Here is a 10499-nt window from a genome sequence, read left to right on the forward strand (position 1 = left end):
TTACTTAACTACAAGTAAAAGAGAGTCCCTGTGGAACTTGATGAGGATTATATTCACTTTAGGGTCTTGCGCACATACCAAAGCATGCGGGGATGAAAACAAAAGAGGGAAAGAGTCGCCTTACTCGGTCAAGCGCCAAGCCTTAGTAAAACAAGATGTGATTTGATCTCAACCTCGATCTCTATAGTTACTCATCACACTACAAAAGACCAATCTCTTGTTACTAATATTCGTGAATCGGGGACCACATCATTTATGTACGCCTCGCCCAATAAGGGTACTACCTCTCACAACATCCCTGCCGAGGGGTAGGTGGTAGTTTGCTTTTAGCCTTTACCCCCAACCCGCACCGAACTTATATCTAATTTAGGCGGGGGGTAGGTGCAAAAAAGTCGCTCTTTTCGGGGGACATGCTTTGTTGAAGACATCTCTATACCCATTCAGGAGTGAAGGGCCTAGTAGGCTCCTCCTTGGAGAGATAAGTAATGATTGAGATAGGGCGCAGTCCTTGTAGAATTGGTTGGGTTTCAGCGGCAGCAGCGTTAAGGTATATTACTTAGTAACAGCAAGTGGCATTCTCCCCTTCTTTCATATAGCCTACTTGGACTAGATAAACCTATGCCTCGACCGACCTAGGCCGGGCATTTGTCCTTAAGTCCTTCGTGGAGGCTAGTTGTTCGTGTTCGAGAGAGCCGACCGTCGCCATGCTTCTTAGATCGAGTCAACGCCTATTTACTTGTGGCGCCCTATGTTATCTAGGAATTTGAGATTCCGCTTTAACATTTATCACTTTCGCTCGAAGTCGGGTAGACAAATGTTCCATCCATCCGGATTTTTACGGCAATGACCAAGTATAGTCCCATTCAATTAAGAGGAATGACGATGTTGGCCGACCCTATTTCTTATCTTGTCTTGGAAGGTCATTTTGCTACTGGCAGATGGAAGTTGCCAAGAGTTACGCTCACCATGGCGGAGTGATCCTCTTCCTATTGATCAAAAGCGCCACGCTGGTTTAGAATTCTATTATAAGGGCACCCCCAAAGATCTCAAGTGATTAGGCGGGGCTTTCAAAGAAATAATCGAACTCGCCCGCAGCTTTCAAACTTGGTTTATTGATGCTTGATGACATACCTTGATTGCTAGCAAGAAGATTCCACAAAGCTTTAAAGGCTTTGAAAAAGTCCCACCCCTTAATAAAAGCTTATGGCCTAAGAAATTCTTTTAAGTTTAGATGTTGTAAAACTTCAACTCACACGCCGCATAAACTAAAAGAGGTTACCCGACTTGCTAGTTTTCGAATCACGATGTCTTATATTGTCTTTCTCTTATGCCGCGTCGACTATTTTCGTTTTACAAATGTGCTTCTTTTTTCGATGTTCATTATCTCCATGGCGGCTTTAAAGTTTTACATGAGTCGTTCTCGCAAAGTTTTCCTAGTCGATTTCACATGCTTGAATTAGATTGGGTTTTTTTTGTTAGTGTGTGGAGGGGGGATTTAATAGAGGAGTATAGTTTGCCTAGATACATGTACACCTTAGATATAGATTGGCATGCACACCACCTTATTTCGTTCTTTGTTTTTTCACGTTGGTATTGCAACAATTTGAATTAGTTGAATGTCTTATTTTTAATTCCTATTTATTTTGTAGCAATGCCTCGAACAAAGAATGTGAATGTGAAGAATGCAGCAAAAAGTGTTTTCACGGGTGCTAAGAAGTTGTTAGGTGGGGGGAGTAGTAGTTCGGGTCGCGATGAGGAGCCTGAGAAAAAGAGAGGAAGGAGAACAACCACTTCGGCATCAGTTCGTAGAGGGGATCGGAAAGCGGATGATCCCAGTAATGTTGTAAGTGGTGTAGAGTTAGGAAATCAAAAGAGAAGAAAGGGGACAGTTCTGAGTGATGTAGATGTAGATGTAGATGTAGATGTAGATTTAGATATAGATGTAGATGTAGATGTAGATGACAATGACGTAAATATGGATCGTGGGAAGAGTGTAGTTCTAAGTCATGCTGATAGTGAAGAAGAGGGTGTTGATGATGTAGAAGAGGAGACTGACGAGGAGGAAGAGGACGCGGAGGAGGAGGAGGAGGAGGATGACGAGGAAGTCCATGTACCTGTACCTCCAGTGAATATTGTGAGAAAGTCTAACAATGACTTGGAGTTCAAGAGAGGTGTTTATGGAGGTGGCCCTTGTGTGTCACATCTGTTGTATGACTATGTAGTGTGCACGCGTGGGCTCGCGATGTTTGGGGGAGGGCAGGTAATATTATCATATAGTGTCTATTAGTATTTAAATTTTGTATTACAAAACTTGTGCATACATTAATATTAAGTTTTTGTTGTTTTAGGCAGAGCGAGGGGTGTTGAAGTGTCATGGGCACCTAAACAAGTTGGTACAATGGGATATCGAGGAGAGTGTTCGACCGTTTCTACTTTTCACGTGGAGCTTCAAAGGACCGGCTTATGTGCTCGGTCTTAGGTGTATACAGCATCGATCCCGTGGTTGGGTCTCTCGTTTGTGGAGAGGTGGCATCCGAGACCAACACGTTTCATATGCCGTGGGGCGAGATGACAATCACGTTGGGACGATGTTTCCCAACTCTTAGGAGTTCCGATTAGAGGCAAAAAAAGTTGGATCGGGGACACTGATTTGACCTTTGGAACAGACAAAAAGACTCCTCCACAAAAATCTTGGCATACCCATGGATAAGATAGATGCGGAGATGAAATCCAATAAGTTCACTTCCAAAGTTAGGATGGATTTCTTGATGAAGCAGTTTTGCTGGGAAGATAACAGATGAAGATTTACGTGATGAAAATGGGGTTGTTGTGAAGAAGGCGTCAACCCAAAAAGAGGTGCAGTTTGCTATGAGAGCTTATCTGTTATTTTTCTTTGGATGTACCGCCTTCACCGACACGTTTGGAACTGCAGTTCCCGTTTGTTATCTGAGACTGCTTTCAAAATTTGCCGAGATCAGAGACTACGCGTGGGGTGCAGCCTTACTGGCTTACTTGTACAAGGGTCTTGGGACTGCCACAAGTGCCAAGGTGAAAGGTGTTTTAGGCTATTTCACTCTCCTACAGGTATTAGTTTTTTTGTTTTTCTTTTCAATGTCAATTTTATCTATCTATTACAATATTAACTCGGTGTCTATATTAATGTAGGCATGGATTTATGAGTACTTCCCAGTGTTCAGGCCATACCCAAATGAGGACTATCATTTGAGCATGTCCCGCGGCTAATAGGTACTCGTTTTCGGTCTTTTATGCTAGCACAACAACCGTGCATTGAAGTATACCCCGAGCCACCATTGATAATATGACTTGTACCGATGTAAGCATTTTTGTATGTAAATAGTTTTATTTATTAATTGATATTATTAGTATGTGATTAATGATTAATTTCCTCGATCATATGCTATTTGACAGTTGAATGGTATCCCTATGTTGAAGTCCGAGCTACACGGCCGGTGGATGAAATAGCATTTTTCGAGGGATTTATATGCTTTCTTGATAATGTCGAAAGCAAAGCATAATGTTGGCGAGGGTTGTGCGTCATTGGGTCATATAATTTGTACCCTCGATCCCCAAAACCAAAGACCTCGACGCCGAACTACTCGGACGCTGGTATGATGTGAAATTTAATATCATCTTCCCATCGAGTAATTGGCGTAATCACTTGATTCAACTTGAACAACGAGGACCCATTCCGCCTTATCCATGGGAGTGTGTTAGTAGATACATGAGTTGGTACGAAAACAATAGTCATATCGAATGATAAACCCCGATCATCTTAGTCACTACTCCCTACGAGTCTTCCATATCATAATCCGGTGAGTTAATATCTTACAACGTTAATTTTGTTTTGTTTTGTTTTGGTATTTTATAAATGTAAATGTATATACTAATGTAGTTTTTGTTTTAATTTTGACAAAACCCCGCCGCCGATGAAATTTCTTGCTTGCTCAATCAAGGCCCCGCAATTGGGTGGGATCAGCGATTCCAGACGATGCACTTAACGAAGTTCATGGAGGCATACAATTTGACCCGTGAAAGTTCATGGCGGACGATATCGCGGAAGGAGCATAGGATTTAGGTATGTTGAGTTTGGTTAGTTTAGGGTTTAGTGGTTAGTTTGGTTAGTTTACCTCTTTTTATCTTGTATTGGGGACGAAAGTGTTGGAAATGGAAATGGTTTGTTTGTGTTAGTTGAGATGATGTGGGGAGTGTTTATTGGCATTTGAGATGATGCCGGTTTTGCTTTACTTTTCAGGTTTGTGTTAGTTAAGATGATGCGGGAGTGTTTATTGGCATTTGAGATTATCGCGGGTTTTGCTTTACTTTTTCAGTTTGTGTTAGTTGAGATGATGCGGGAGTGTTTTTGGCATTTGAGATTACGGGTTTTCCTTTACTTTTAGGCCAGGTTAGTTGAGATGATGCGGGAGTGTTTATTGGCATTTGTCTTTCTTTGTTCTTTTGAGAGTTGATCATGACTTAAGTTCAAGAGTTTTCCAATCAATGAGGTTTCTAGATTTGGTGTTGGATTTGACATATGTGGTAGTATTTATACTGATTCATGTGTTTTTATTTGGGGGTAATTAGGCAAATGGTGGTGGCGGAAGATGGTGAACATGAGGAAGCAAGTGGAGAGGTTAGTTTTTCCGTCGACCGACCTTAATAAAGCAGCTTTGATTTAACTTTGCTTGACTGATCTGTTTATTCAATTTTTTTGTTTTGCAAGAAGGAGATAAAGAACAAAGAGTTAGATATACAACTAAAGTCAGAAAGTTAGATTGGAAATCTCTTTGTAGTCATAAAATGTTATGTTAGGACTCTTTTGTAAGTGCAAGTTGTTGATATGTAGCAACTTAGCTTTATGTTCAGTAATTCAGACAATGTATTTCACATGGTGTCACATTGTTGAAATATGAAATGATAGTGATCTTGCTTTGGACTTGTCATTCTTTTCATGTTCACCTAAGATCCTAGGGTTTCATGTATTTCATGTCACATTGCCTTTGGTTATCTTTCTGCTATTAGCAGGCATTGATTTTAATAGGACGTCTGCTGTCAGTGGAGTAAACAGTTATACTACTTACAGTGGTCTTGGCAGATGTGCTTTTGCTTAGATCTCGGTTTATATCCATTCAATGGCTCTTCTTGTGCTCTCTGACAATTTGCGCATTTTAATTTGTCACATCGAAGTATCTCTATTAATAATCTAATGGAGAACATTGTCCCAATGTTATCTCTAATGTCCCAATGTTATCTCTATTAGTATCTCTAATGCAGAACACAAAAATCCCAATGTTATCAACAAAAATCCCAATGTTATTTACCAAAACACAAAAATCTAATGCAAGACGCAATGTTTTTGCCAAAACACAAAAGATGTTTTTTGCTTCTTTTGGCACACCGTTTTGGACTTAGTCCAAACGGTGTGGCCATATCGTTTGGATTTGAACTTGCAAAAAAAATGGCGTGTCTGTTTGGACTTTGTCCCAAACGGCATGGCGTGTCTGTTTGGACTTAGTCCCAAACGCATGGCCACACCGTTTGGACTTAGTTCCAAACGGGCATGGCCAATACCGTTTGAGACTAAGGCCAAACGGTGTGGCCATGCCATTTGGACTTTGAACTTGCTAAAAATATGGCGTGTCTGTTTGGACTTTGTCCCAAACGACATGGCCACACCGTTTGGACTTAGTCCAAACAGACACGCCATATTTTTTGCAAGTTCAAAGTCCCAAACGGCATGGCCACACCGTTTGGCCTTAGTTCCAAACGGCATGGCCACACCGTTTGAGACTAAGGCCAAACGATGTAGCCATGCCGTTTGGACTTTGAACTTGGAAAAAAAAATGGCGTGTCTGTTTGGACTTTGTCCCAAACGGCATGGCCACACCATTTGGACTTAGTCCCAAACGGCATGGCCACACCGTTTTGGTATTAGTACCAAACGGTGTGGCCATGCCGTTGGGACTAAGTCCAAACAATGGCCATGCCGTTTCCGGGGACAAAGTCCAAACAGACACACCATATTTTTGAAGTTCAAAGTCCAAACGGCATGGCCACACCGTTTTGGCCTTTTAGTTCCAAACGGTATGGCCACACCGTTTGAGACTAAGGCCAAACGGTGTAGCCATGCCGCTTTGGACTTTGAACTGGAAAAAAAAAATGGTTGTTTTTGACTTTGTCCCAAACGGCATGGCCACACCTTTTGGACTTAGTCCCAAACGGCATGGCCACACATTTTGGTATTCATAAGTCCAAACGGGTGGCCATGCCGTTTGGGACTAAGTCCAAACGGTGTGGCCATGCCATTTTTGGGGACAAAGTCCAAACAGACACACCATATTTTTGCAAGTTCAAAGTCCAAACGCATGGCCACACCGTTTGGTTTTAGTTCCAAACGGCATGGCCACACCGCTTCGGAGACTAAGGCCAAACGGTGTGGCTATGCCGCTTGACTTTGAACTTGCAAAAAAATGGCGGTTGTTTGGACTTTGTCCCAAACGGCATGACCACACCGTTTTGGACTTAGTCCAAACAGACACGCCATTTTTTTTATCCAAGTTCAAATCCAAACGATATGGCCGTACTAAGTCCATATCGTTGATGTTGATGTTTTGGCAATTTATCAGTTTGGTTTGTTTGTGTTGATGTTGATTGATGATCATATGAGTTGAGGTAAATTTGTTGTTGACAAACGTTGGCATTATACTGGTGGTATAGTATCTGCATCAATACATCATATCAACTTACGGAACAAAATTGCAAGTGGGCACGCCAGGTAACAACAAAGAACATTTATAATAAGCACATCAAAATGCTTTATGCAATCCCAAATATTATTGTTCGTATTACAACATTTAAGCACATCGGAATGAATTAGCAACAAGTATAGCCTGCCTGCACCTAGCTTTGGCTTGTTCAAGCCTTTCACTCCAAGTTTCAGCTCTCTTCAACTTCTCCACCTTCTTTCAACACTTCTGCTTCTTCTCTCGCTCTTTCCACGACAATTTCTCCCGTTGTAGCTAATAACTCAATTTTGACGCACTTTCTTCGAATGGTGCATAGTCAAGGTGGCAATGATACTGTGGCATCTTGTGGAACTGTAGCAGTCAGAAACATAACTGCAGAGAATGATGAAAAGACTGAAGATCGACTGATGCAAAGTCAAGGGGCTGGAAACGAACAGATGAGTAGGCAGTATTTTAACCTAAAGCAAAGCTTTGCCTCCAGATTCTCCATTTCTCCTTGAGCCATACTTCTCTTTTCTACAACATCAATGAGATTAGAACTCAGTCTAATTAAACTCCCCAAATGTAACCTAAACCAGCAATATTGAACTTTGAAAATAAAAAGGGAGAAAGAAGTTATCAAAAAAAGCACCGGTCTATCATTATGATGTTTCCTATCTAGAGCCTAGCTAGCAGACAACATTAGATACTATCCAATGGACATAATGATGCAATAGAACACAACCCCGACCGCAGTTCAACTTAACAACACTTGATAAAACTCTAACAAGGCTGCCATATCTAAACCACTCTTAACAAGTCCAGACATCAATGAAGTCCATGACGCGCAGATAAAATATCATTAGAACTAGTGAACATTTAGAATCAAAGAGTTTTGAATAAAGCTATACTTACAATCGCCATGACACGATTATTTTTCTCCGGACAATTTCTCGAGTCATGGTTAGCAATCTGTCCACATCCGGTGACACTTTCTTCCTGAATTGTTTAGGGTTATCTCTTTGGGGATTTCCATATATTTCTTTTTCCCTCCCTTTGTTTGAGAAATGTTGGGATTCAAAATCAATAGCTGAAATAAAGACCTAATTAAAATAAATATTTATATCAAATTAAACACCGAATTAAACACTAAATTTATATCAAATTAAACATTCAAATAAAAAACATGTGATGTATTAACCGAAGGTATCGAAGGCTCGCGAATCGATGCTCTGCAACTTCTGCGTCTCCTTTGTAGGAAGTCTCATTAAACTTTGAAATTTCAATAGCCATTTCACCAATCTTTTCAATAAAATATGAATAACCCTCAAAAGTATCGCGACGATCGTAAGCCACTTGAGAAGCAACCTTGATAGAATGAGCCACTCTCAAAGGTTCATTTGAGACATTCCCACCACAAATCCAAAGATCAAACTCCGCCTATAAGTGTTAGACTTTTGCATCCACCGCGTCAATCTAAAATGGTTTGGAATCTCTTCAATCTCAGAAGCGCATAAAACCTTTAAGATATGACCACAAAGCAAACCCATAAACTGAAAGTACTTGCATTCGCATCTCCCTCTAAGGTTCCTCTATCGAAAACTCACTCTCAAAACAGAATTCTTGGTGGGTCTCTCCATTTCACCATGTAGCTTCCGGTTCCATACCTGTCAATAACTGTTCCCCATCAATTTTGTACTCCATCTTTGCCTTTTCTAGTTGCTCTTTAAATTTATTGAATATTGAGATCGAGACCTTCGCGGCATGCATAAGGATGAAAGCATCGTTAGGCACAATCCGTGAACTATGCTTTCGGTGCGGTAATCAGAATCTCTTTCTTTCCTAGCAAGCAAAGCCAAAGACTTCTCATTACCATGTACAAACTGCATAAGCGTGTAGTCGCCGAATTGACAAACCGGTCATAATGAGCATTCATCGATTCACTTCGACCCGGTCGTGTGCATATACCACCAAAAAGGTGCCACCGAGATAACAAGGAACCCATTTCTCCCGATTGAATATATCTCTGTCAACCAAGGATTTTCAGACAACTCATACTTCTCAATGATTGTACACCATCTTCTCTCAAAATCAACAATCCTATCTGAAAAAGAAATAGTGTTCTTCAACTCGGTTACCAATGTCTCAAATTTGGTAAATGACATCTTCTCTTAGAATTTCTGCATAATATGCCAAAGACAAGAACGATGACGAAGTATTAGGAAACACTTTGGCAATGGCTGCCATCGCTTCTATCCCCGGTGGTGATGATTGCGGTTGGCGACGACCACCCATGGCTGCAAGCCAGCCTTAAATAGCCATATGAATGTATCTTCGTCTCATCAAGCAACAATGCTAAACCAAACTGAATCGACCGATAATGATGGTTGACTCCAAAAAAAGGGCAAAAGGCATGGAATATGCATTGGTACGATATGTGGTATCAAAAGACACAACATCCCCGAAATATTCATACTGGCATCGAGACCTCCCATGAACCCAGAAAAAGTTCACCACAGTCCCATTTTCATCTAAATCAATAGCGTAGTAGAACCGGGATCTCAAAGACTTTCTCAGATAAAATATTGCAAAGACGGCAGGTTGCATCACCTTCTTTAGGCATCTTTCTGGTCAAACCATAATAATGGTTCCAACAATCTTTTTGTGTAAACCCAACTTCCTCTCCATGGAAAACAGATGCCACTTTCCCAACAGATAAACTGTTATCACTAAATATCTCGGTCAAGCACTTCACGCCTGCATATGTTTGTTAGTTTTCATGCAAATTCTCTTCGATGGGGTCACGTGCGCGTGACTATGGTCATTATGAGCAACGCTGACCTCATATATCTCTTCATGCATTCTTTTCTTAATACTTAATTCTAGCTTGGCAACCACACCGATAGTTGATGTGTATTTCTTGATCGGACTTCATCTCTTGTTAACCCCTTCACGGAGCAAACCAAGAACAACCACTAACCAAATCCACCTGATTTTGTTGCTTGGAAGTCGTCCGAACACGAGTCTCAAATCCCTCTTGTTGACCATACTCTTTGTAATAAGTCTTTGCCTCGTCAACACTTGTAAAAGTCATTCCTATATAAGGAGCAGCTAATGTTTGCGTGCCTTGAACAGGGGCTTTAGTAGACGAAGACCCAACTACGTCTTCTTCGATATTGATTGATGTCTCTGTCTCCATTTCTATAAATCGAAAAAATTAAAAATATAAATAACTTAAACAGTCAAAAATCCCAATGTACATAAACAGTGTAAATAACTTAAACATCAAAACTCTGACAGAGTTCACCGAACTCTGACAGAGTTCACCAAATATGCTCTTCACCGAACTCTGTCAGAGTTCACCGAATATGCTAGTTCACCGAACTCTGTTAGTTCACCGAACTCTGACAGAGTTCAAAACTCTGACAAAGTTCATCGAATATGCTAGTTCACCGAACTCTGACAGAGTTCAAAACTCTGATAGAGTTCACCGAACTCTAACAGAGTTCAAAACTCTGACAGAGTTCACCGAATATGCTACTTCACCGAACTCTGACAGAGTTCAAAACTCGACGTATCACGGCGGCATGAAGAATACGACAGAGTTCAAAAACTCGACGAGAGTTCACCGAATATTCGAATCGTAAAACTCGATAGAGTTCACCAAATATGAGTTCACCAAATACAGAGTTCACCGAACTCGACAGAGTTCAAAACTTTGATGAATCACGGCATGAAGAATACGACATTGAGTTC

This window comes from Coptis chinensis, chromosome 3, assembly GCF_015680905.1.
Source record: "Coptis chinensis isolate HL-2020 chromosome 3, ASM1568090v1, whole genome shotgun sequence".
Lineage (NCBI taxonomy): Eukaryota > Viridiplantae > Streptophyta > Magnoliopsida > Ranunculales > Ranunculaceae > Coptis > Coptis chinensis.